The sequence below is a fragment of the Sminthopsis crassicaudata genome, chromosome 5 (assembly GCF_048593235.1).
Source record: "Sminthopsis crassicaudata isolate SCR6 chromosome 5, ASM4859323v1, whole genome shotgun sequence".
Classification (NCBI taxonomy): domain Eukaryota; kingdom Metazoa; phylum Chordata; class Mammalia; order Dasyuromorphia; family Dasyuridae; genus Sminthopsis; species Sminthopsis crassicaudata.
The window spans coordinates 7,894,501-7,905,082 of NC_133621.1; positions in this window are offsets into that span (position 1 = coordinate 7,894,501).

Genomic DNA, 10,582 nt, shown 5'->3' on the forward strand with positions numbered 1-10,582 from the left:
ATTGTGTGACCTTGGGCAAGTTGTTTGATATTCCTAGTTTCCACCTCTGTGAAATGGGCAGAATGGGATTGACTAGAAAAAATATCCGTTTGTGGCCCATCTCACACCTGGTGGGACTCCCTCTATAATCTGTCTGTCGGGTGTCTCCATGCTGTGACAAACATGGGGGGATGGACAAATGGGCCTCCGGCTAACCCCCTTTGGGGAATGATGAAGCTCCTTTCAGAACCCCAAACTTCCCATGGACACCCAAGTGTCTCCTTAATATCCCAGTGTTGTTCTAGGAAAATGAGATGGGGAAGGCAACAGGGATGGGAAGGTGAGCCCCCCCTCCCCCCTCAGGGCAGCGCATAGGTGAGAGCAGCACAATGGAGGAGAAGCCCAAGGGCCTGGAGGAGAGGTCATCGCCCTGTAGCATCAATGGGGCAAGAGCTCCAGTGACAAGGGGACAGCCGGAGCTTGAGAGCTTCCTGCTTTCTAGAGAAAGGGCAGAAGGCTTCTGCAAAGTGCTTTACACAGAGCTCTGTCAGGCAACATGTGTTCATTAAGTGCCAGGCACCGTGTAGAGTGCTCAGGATTAGAAGTCAAAGATCCCCATCTTGCCCCCAATGAGCTCACAGCTGAGGAGGAGAAAGATGGGAATCATGGAGGATGTGTGACCTAAGAGTGAGCTCTCGGGGCCTTTAGGGCCAGGCCAAGCAATTTTCATTAGACCCAGCAGGCCACGGGGAGCCACTGTAGATTTTTGTGGGAAGAGTTACCCAATCCATTCCAAAGATGATGCTTTAAGGTGGGTATTGAGCTGGCAGCCCTTCTACCTTTGCCCTATCCGGGTTCTGGAAATCTCCCCTCATTTGCAGAAGCCAAAGGCCAATTCTCCCTCCTTTTCCCTGAAGGAAAAGGAGCTGATTCTCCCTCAGAGTCTCCTCTCTTGGCAAGCTGACAGCCTCTTCAGAGCAGCAGGCCAAGGGGAGTCCGTAAATGGGAGCTGAGCACGAGAGGAGCCTCGGCATTAAAGCCTTGCTGACGGGCATGGGAGCTTTGATCTTGGGATGGAAAACTCCCAAGCTGCAAAGGCAGCCCTTTTTTCTTTCTTTCTTTTTTTTGAGAAAGGATTCAGGGCATTTTGAGTCTGATTAACTCTGCGGTTTCTCAGCATAGTCATTCTACAGGCTGAAATTACTGGCCCAGAAATGGGGCTCCAAGCCCCTGGCTGCAGGGGGAAGGAGCTGCATGGCCATGAACATCCAGTGGAAACCAGCAGAGTGGCTGGAGGAGGGGCAGCCTCTGCTGGACTCCCTCTGGACCTTTCCAGGAGGCTGAAAGTCAGTGGGGATGGATTACTTTCATCTTTCCAAGGAAAGGATTGGAGTGAGTGATGCTCACTTCTGGCTCTAGATTCTGTGGCTCTAATCAAAGATGGCGGCTGCAATCCTGCTGGACATTGTGGTAAGTGAAAGAAGCGGTTGTGGAGACAGCGAGGGAAGTCTGCTGGGTGACCTTCAGCCCTTAGGTCACGTCCTAGGATTTACCTGTTACATCATAGGCGGGCTGACCTTGATTTTTTAGAGTCAGGTGATATGCTGGAAGTTCTCTGTCCTGAAAAGTCACAGATCTTTTTTTTTTTTTTTTTTTTTTTTTTTTTTTTTTGCACAGTGGGAGATAGGAGATCTATTTCCCTGAGTGGGAGCCCTGGAAAGACCAATGGAGAATTCCACATGATTCTAGGCCAAAGTCATGAGAACACATTCACTGACTTCATCTAAGCTACCACTTTCGAAGGATTTCCAAGGGCCAAAACAAGAAGTGCCTTGCTCTGTTTACTTATATAGATTTTACTGAAGGATACATAAAGGTAGAAACTGGGTACTTGAACTTGGCCTAAAAAGGAACTGCTCCGGACTGTCGGCTCCACTTGTCCTGGGATGGAATTTGTGGCTGCTTCAGAATCTGCTCCATGGATATTAGGCCTTTTGTTAGAAGGAATTGGTCCTCAGATGTTGTTTACCCAACAATGGAGTCAAGTACCAGGTCTGATACTCTACTCCCTAGGGTCCCTATAATGGTCTACCCCATAGGCCTGGGGCCTAGATGTACTTCCACATTAACCATGGGAAATTGAGGTAAACAGAAGTAAGGTAATTTGCTTAAGGATAACAAATGTCTGAGATTGGATGGACTCAGGCTTTTCTGAGCTATGATCATCTTAGTGCCAAATCATAAAAGCAGTTTTCATGAAATTTTACCTTACCACAGTTATCCAATAGGAGAATATATCTCACTTCAAATGAGACTAGACTAAATGCATTCACCTCTGGAGCTGTATATATAAATGGTATCATACAGAATCTGTTTTCCCAAGTTACCTACTGCCAGCTTTTCACAGTAGGGCCCACTATTTTGTCAATCTTCTTCCAAAGATTTAAAGGGATGGTCTTGCAGTCTCATCCCTGTCTTTTGGATCCTATTTTTTAAAATTACTTGTTCTATTTTTCTAGTTACACATGTATATTAACTTTTTAAATACACATTTATTTATGAATCATAGAGAGAAAAATCAGAACAAAAAGGAAAAACCACGAGAGAAAATAAAAACACAGAAAAAAAGTGAACAGGGCGTGTGTTGATTTACATCCAATCTCCAAGTTCTCTTTCTGGAAGTAGATGGCATCTTCTACGCAAAGTCTCTTGGGATTACCTTGGATCACTGAACCTCAGAGAAGAACCAAAACTTTCTTGGTTGATCATCGCACAATCTTGCTGTTGCTGTGTACAATGTACTCCTGATTCTTGTTGTTTCACTCACCATCAGCTCATATAAATTTTTCCAGACCTTTCTGAAATCAGCCTGTTCATAATTTTTTATAGACCAATAATATTCCATTACTTGCATATATCACAACTTATACAGCCATTCCCCAAATGATAGGCATTTCTTTATTTTCCAATTCTTTGCCACCACAAAAGAGCTGCTACCAACATCTGTGCACAAGTGGGTCCTCTTCCCTCCTTTATGATTTCCCTGGGATAGAGATTTTGGGGTTCTGTCTATATCAATTTTAAGTCAATCAATCACCAAGTATTTCATAAATCCCTTCTATTCTCAAGGACCTTGAATTCTATTGGGGGGAAAGCTGAGTTTTTAACTGATAGAATCTGAGGCTAGCCTCCCCTTCCTCCTAAGGTAGAATTGGATGATACTGGGCCCAGAGAATGGTCAGAACCAGAGCTGGGCAGGAGTCTGCTTCCAGGTGAGTTCTCAGGATGTGATGCCCTCCCCAGAAGGGAAAGGCCAGAGGGGTCCAGGCTCATTTTGTGGATTATCTGCTCTCCAGCAGAATTAAACTTGTTTATTGACACGGACTAACACAGATCCCAGAGGAAGTGAAATGATGTAAGAATAACCTTTGTTATGATTAAGAGCACTTCTAGAGATGTTTAAGGTGGGCAAAGAACTTTGGATGCATTGCCTCCTTTGGTCCTCCCACCAGTCCTGGGCAGTAGGTGCTGTTATTATCTCCATTTTGCCGGTAGGATTCAGAGAGGTCGAGGGCTGGTCCTCCCCCCCACAGCATGTAAGTGTTTGGAGTCAGGTGCTCTATGCACTGAACCACCAAGCTGCCTCAAATCATCCTAACATGTCACGTATGATCGCCCCATCATATCATCAGTGGTGCATTAATCTCAGAGAGATTATTTGAGGGCTGTATCTTTGCTTTGCAGAACTTCCTAGAGGAGACAGAGTGGGGGTGGGGGTGGGGGGAGGCTTTCCTGGAACTGAAAAGATGTTCCCATTTCTTAGCAAAGCTAAGGGGAGGGAGGAGGGGGGAAGGGAAAGGAAGGGGAAGGGGAGGCAGTTACAGTCTAAACCTCGATGGTGTGAAATATTTATTGATTTGTTATAAAAACAGACTTGATGGTTTGTTTTTTTTTTTTTTTTTAATTAGGAGGCCTGTCTTTATTTATTTATTTATTTTGGTCTTAGACCCATCCTTTAACACTGTACAAATTTTATAGAGTTTGAATTCTGGTGGAAGCCTTGAGAAGTGCATTCTTCAGGACTAGGTCAACATGGAGGAGGCACTCCAAGGATCTGTTGGACTTGATCCAGTCGATGCTCCCTTTGCCCATCTGAATCCCTTCTGCCCTAGCAGATTCTCTAAGAGCTGCCAGGCCTTGGGGGGGGGGGGGCTTCTGTGCCCAGGGAAGAAGCCTCTTTGGCCAGGAGGGATCCCAGGGTCTGCTCCTATGAAGATCGATCTTGAAAGATTTTGGTAAAAGGGGGACAAGAAGGCACCAGGCACAGCCCCTGAGCATGGGATCCATGGGCAGAGGCTTTGTGACCTTCACACAATTTCTCAGCTGCCTCCTGTGAAACACTACGCATTCCGTCTAGGTGACCTCCGGTTCCAGGTGCTCCAATGTTAGGTTCAGAAACGGTTTCTAGCCCTCTGGGTTTCTAGGGTGTGGGTGTTCAGATAAGAACCACTAAGAAGCTTCAGCCTTCTTTCAAAAAGCATCTGCTTACTTAGCACCTACTGTGTGTGAGGCGGTACCAGGAGACGAGGCCACAAGGACCAAAATGGGTCACCCCGATCCCAGAGAGCACGGTCTCCACTTCCTGGAGGCTTCTTGAAGTAGGCTAGAGATCAAGCTAAGCATGACACAAACTGGACAAGGGAGGAGGAATCCATTCTCCAGGGGTAACAATGGGTTTCTCTCAGAGGTTGTGTCCCATTAGAACAGTGGTCCTCAAACGTTTTAAATAGGGGGTCAGGTCACTGTCCTTCAGACTGTTGGAGGGCCGGACAATAGTAAAAACAAAAGCTCACCCTCTGTCTCCACCTCTCAGCCCATTGGCCATAACCCAGCGGCCGCATAAATGTCCTCAGCGGCCGCATCTGGCCCGTGGGTCATAATTTGAGAACCCCTGCATTAGACCATAGCCAGGGAATCAGGGCCTTTTTTCTAACATTCAGCTTGGCCAATGACTACAAGTTGAAAACAGACTCTTCAAATAGGCTTCTTTTCAATTAATTCCAGAATGGAGATGCTGCTTTGGGATAATTTTCCATTGTAGACGTCAGCCTTGGGCTCCTTTCTCACTGTCTTTCTGTCCTATTTAAGTGTGGTTCAATTCAACACTTTGGGTTTTTGTTTGTTTGCTTGAAAATCCACTCTAGATGGAAGTGGAAATCTTCAACATAAAGAAGATCCAACTCACTTCCAGCTGATCAGTGATGGACAGAAACCAACTACACCCAGAGAAGGAACACTGGGAAGTGAATGTAAACTGTTAGCACTACTGTCTATCTACCCAGGTTACTTATACCTTCGGAATCTAATACTTAACGTGCCACAAGAACATTGGATTTACACACATATATTGTATCTAGACTATACTGTAACACATGTAAAATGTATGGGGTTGCCTGTCATCTAGGGGAGGGAATAGAGGGAAGGAGGGGAAAATCTGGAAAAATGAATACAAGGGATAATGTTATTAAAAAAATTACTCAGGCATATATACTGTCAAAAAAGTGTATAATTATAAAATTAATAAAAACAAACAAACAAACAAATAAATATATAAATAAATGAATGAATGAATAAATAAATAAATGAATGAATGAATGAATAAATAAATAAATGAATGAATAAATAAATAAACAAATGAATGAATGAATTAATTAATTAATGAAAAAGAAAATCCATTCTAGATACTGAGGAGACCAAAGCAAAAGTGAAACGTGACCAAGAAGCTTCCGTTTTGGAGAGCTGGTACCTAGAAAATCACCAGAGTTCATTCAAAGCAACGATGAGAGAGGATGGAGGCTTTCAGCTGAGGAGAGGGAGGAGAAAGGCCTCATGGGAGAGCCAGCAGGTGAACTCAGCTTGATGGGAAGCCAAGGACACCTTTGATGGGCAGAGGGGAGGAGACACCCCATTCCAGACATGCCAGAGGGTATCTAGAGGTCAGAGATAAAAAGATGTGGACGGGGGAGAGCTGGCCATCCGGCCTGTAGGGAGCCGAAGTGAGGGAAAGGGGAGAAAATACAAATAGGGCCAAGGAGAAATGGGAGACGGATGGTGGGGGGCTGAGGGATATTATTGCTGAGGCAACAAACAGTCACTGAAGATCTTTAGCAAAGGAGAAAAAGGAGCAAGTCTAGATTTTAGATATCAGCTGGACAAGTGTTGGATCAGTGAGGGCAGAGACCAGAGGCAGGGAGACCAACTTGGAGGCTAGAGGGAATGGAGTCCTGAACTAGAGGAGAGGTTATATTGGACTCTTCTCTCTCCTCTCCTGGTAAAGAAATTAGAAATGGAATTTGGCAACATCTTTTATAATCCTGCCCATAGGTAAAATGAATTCCAGTATCCTTTCCAGGCAGAGTGAGGCTCCCATTGCTCACACCGGCCAATCCAATCATCAGCCAGCAAATGAGTCAGAAACAGGAAGCTCCGAGCTCTAATCCAAGGGGGCATTTAAAAAGAGTCATTTTCTGACCATCATCCCCGTCAGAGATTGAGCTAATCTGTCCTGGAAAAAACTGGAAAACATGATGGGTACAACATGCTGTGAATCCCACAGACAGCTTGAAAGTCTTAGCCATAGGCTGCAATTGCAGCCACACTGTTGCTGCCGCTTCAATTACATCCATTCAGGCCGGCTTAATTCACTTTCCTCAATGGATGCTATTGATTTTCCCCGGGAAGAAATGTCCTGAGCTAGCGTATGACTGATTGGACAATAGAGCTCTGAGATCAGAAACATTTTCCCACAAAATCACGCGCTTAGAGGTGCCAGAGAGTTCAGAGATCATTGGGATCACCTCTTTTTACAGGTGAGGAAACCAAGGCAGAATAGATTGAGTTACTTGCCCAGAGTCACATAGTTAGAAAGAATCAAGGCCGGATTTTAACTCCCCTCACTCTAAGCCCAACACCCCACAGACCCAGAGACTTTTAATTGAATCCTCTCATTTTACAGAGAAAGGGAGGAAGAGGAAGGGACTTGGCCAAGCACACTCAGCCTGCTCCAGGGTCTGAAGAACATAGCACAAAAATAGTGGAATCTGAACTCACTTCCCACCTTGGCCCCTAAGTGATGCAGAGAATGCCCCTGAGTCTTTCTGAGATGTAGGATCTGTCACATGTGCTCCTCCACTTGTTGGGAAGCTCAGTCCATGTTTGCCTCAGGTTTGATGTTTCCACATCAGTGACAATGGTCCCTGTTAGTGATGGAGTCCATCGCTCTTCCTACTAAATCATCCTGCCATCCAGACCAAGAAGTCACAAGGTGAGTCAGTGAAAGTCTGAGCAGTGTCCGAGAATGCCCAGGTGCCCAGGCGATCAGGATGCCCAGATGCCCAGGCAAGAAGGATGCCTAGAAGCCCAGGTGATCATCCTGGAGACTCACCATTGCCACCCCGGCCCTTCCTGCTGACTTGGCATACCTCAGTTACGTTTCCTGCGTTCTCTACTCCTTTTTGAGCAATGACCCCTGGCCTGACTGCCCTTTGCCCCTTGACTTATGATGGAGCAGCCTTCTCCTAGTGCCTCTCCATGAGGAGGTGCAGTTAGCCTTTCTCTCCCCACCTCCCATGAGCCATAATCGAGTTTCACTGGTGCTCTGCTAGTCTGGGCTAAGCTCTCCTGCACCACACATGGAAGTCGGGGCTTTCTGGGGTTCCTGTCAGACAAGGGGAGACTCAAGCAGAAAACACTACAAAAAGTACCACAATGACTTACCTGTGTTTTTCTCTCAGCTCTGGCAAACACCTTCTTCCTTTTGAAGCATCATTTGGCTCTTGCAGCCCTGTGTTTGTTTGTGTCTCTGTGTCCTAGATTTCCCCTTGGGGGGCTGTTAGTGGCCTGCCAGAAGGGGCTTTGACTGGAAGCCAAATACACTGAATTTGAATTCTACCTCTGCTGCTTGCTAGTGAAATGACATTGGTTGAGTGACTAAAAGTCCCTCACTTCTGGGTCCTCAGAGACTGGGGTTCTATGGCTTCCTATGGGCACAGTTGGGCCTCTGCTGCTGGGAAGAGCCTGGAAGCTTTCAAGGAGTTGGGCAAGTTTTTTTTTTCTTGGATCATCCAATTTTGGGCTTCTCAGACAAATATGAAAGGATCACGATGACAAAGCTTTTATCCTTAGTGAGCCCTGAGGTCCCGACTCCCATCCCCAGACCCGCCGCAGAGTCAGAGACGCTTTGGGGATGGCATTACCCCCATGGATGTGAGAAATCTTTTATTTATGGATTCTCTTTGCTGTATACACGATTTCGAAACATTTCAGGTCTTTTTCCCTCAGGGAAGAATTGTGTCAGCTTGATCCCAACCAAAGTTTACGGCTTGTAGAAACATGTCTGTGCTGCTGTTGGGAGGGATGACCCCTGAATAATGAAAATTCCTTCCATGTAGCCCTGAAACCTCACTTTTGCTCTCCAGTCAGTGTTTAATATTTACAGTGAATAAAGTTTAGAGGTGGGTGGACTTTGGGTGGGTTTGTTTTTCAAATAGTGGATTATAGAGGGACAGTGTATGCTGGCTCTCAACATAGTCTTGGCTCCGATGGCAGCTTCCCCTGTGGTCTTGGACCTTTAACTCCAAGATCTAATCCGAAAAATTGAGCTGCAGTCAATTCAACCCACTCATTTCACAGATGAGGAAACTGAGGCCTCAAGAAATAAATGATGTGCCCAGGGCACATAATTAAACGTGCACCCCAGCATGTGCATACTTTACAAACTATATTCCTAGTCTTCTGTACTAATAATTATATCCAATAAAATGTATAAAATCATGTACATTATAAGATGTGTAAAATTATGTACATTATAAAATGTATAAAATTATGTACACTATAAAATGTATAAAATTATGTACACTATAAAATGTGTAAAATAATGAACATTATAAGATCTATAAAATGATGTACATTATAAGATCTATAAAAGTATGTGATTAAAAGATTATAACATGTACATTATAAAATGTATAAAATTGTGTACATTATAAGATTACAAAATTATTGCATATTATAAAATGTATTAAATTTTTATAAAATTATAATTTTATACATTATAAATTTTGTATATTATAAAATTATAAGAAAGACATTTAAAAAGGATGAGATAAAAATGAATTTAAGAGACTAGTAGGTATTTATGGAGTAAGGAATGATATAGTCAGGCTATATTTCAGAGGCTAACCTAACCTAGTACACATGATCCAGCCTAAATGAGGGGCCTAGGTCTATGTCTTTCACCTATTTTACAACCAGAATAGTTCAACCTTCATTTCTGAGATTTAAAATCAACCACTCCACCAACAAGCACGTATTCAGAGCTTCCTGAACGCCAGACACCACACTAGCTACTTGAAGATTGTTGTTCGTCTTTCATTTCCAAAGAGTTGATGAGTTAACTTGTGCTGAGTTGGATTTAAGTGAGACAGAGTTGCACAAAGTCATCTTCTTCACTTTCTCTCCCAGAATCATCACCATCCAGTGGCGTGGCAAAAGTAAAGATGCTCAGGATACAGCGGATGACTTTGTTATCTTTCATGCCTGCTCTGTCTGGAGCTTGAAGCGCTCCAGCACCAGCTTCTGCTGCCCTCATGGCCATTGAGTTCTCCTTCTTCAGTCTTCAGATGTTTGGGGTAGATCCCCCCAAGTTACTGAGAGATCTGGGGCCTGTCAGTTATCCTCAACCTGCTGGCTTGTGGCTGGGGCACCGAGACAGACTGGATACTTCAAGAATGGAAGGAACTCTCATGGGAAGTCAGCCTTCCCATTTTCTGATCTTCAGTGCCCTAAGTAGACCAAAATTATTGTGCTTATGATGTTATCTCAAAATGAAGTGGAGTTTTAAGCTTCCAGAGTAAATGGATAAAATCTGTTGGATGCTGGAAGCAAAATATATTCAAGATTTAAAAAAAACCAAAAAACTCTTCAGAAGCATCAAATATGAAAAAATATTCTTGGCGACTTCTTTAGGAATTAGAGAATGATTGTCCTTTTACTAGAAGCACAACATGTGTGTGGACCAAATACATCTGTCTCTTTTATGAGCAGGAGAAAGAAGGACAGAAAAACAAAAATGGGACCCAAAATTGCTACAAGCAGCAGAGGCAGATGAAATTTTGCTCCAGCCACTGCTTTCCAGGGCAATGGCTTGCATTTTTCTGAACTTCCAACACACCCTCTGGGTCCTCAGCCAGTCTGAACATCCTCAAGGTTCCATTGCTAGGATGCCCATCTCCTGGGACCATTTTTCCAATCCTCACCCATGGGACCAAGTTTGAGTACTCCACATCATGCAAGACTCCAAAGGCCTGGATTGAGCTCAGTTAAGAAAGCATGGAGGAGAAAAGGAGGTCAACTTTTGCAAGGTTAGATGGACTGCAGGGGCCCCCATGTCCAGTGAACCTTAGGAGACCTGGAAGAAGGCTGCCTCCAACACACACACTGGGGTGGCCGTTTGTGAGGGATTTTTGGGAGGATGTGGCAAAAGTCATAATAGATGAACAGCTGTGGGGGGATTTTTGAGCCATATCCCCAAAGAAAATATTCA